The following is a 210-nucleotide window of genomic DNA, read 5'->3' as shown; positions in this document are numbered from 1 at the left end:
CCGAAACAAGGGGACGCCAAAAATTGTTTTTTTTCTAATTGTTTTTTTTTTTTTTTTTATTTTGTTGTAAATTTATATATATGTATTCGTAACATAAGAACACGTAAAAGAAAATTATTTAAAACAAATAATAATAATGATAATAATAATAATAATTTTTACGTTTCCCAATGTTTGCAAAACGTACGCGTAACATATAACATTGACATT

This window comes from Pediculus humanus, genomic scaffold (assembly GCF_000006295.1).
Source record: "Pediculus humanus corporis 1103172107623 genomic scaffold, whole genome shotgun sequence".
NCBI classification, from domain to species: Eukaryota; Metazoa; Arthropoda; class Insecta; order Psocodea; family Pediculidae; genus Pediculus; species Pediculus humanus.
Note: the sequence above shows the minus strand (reverse complement) of the source record.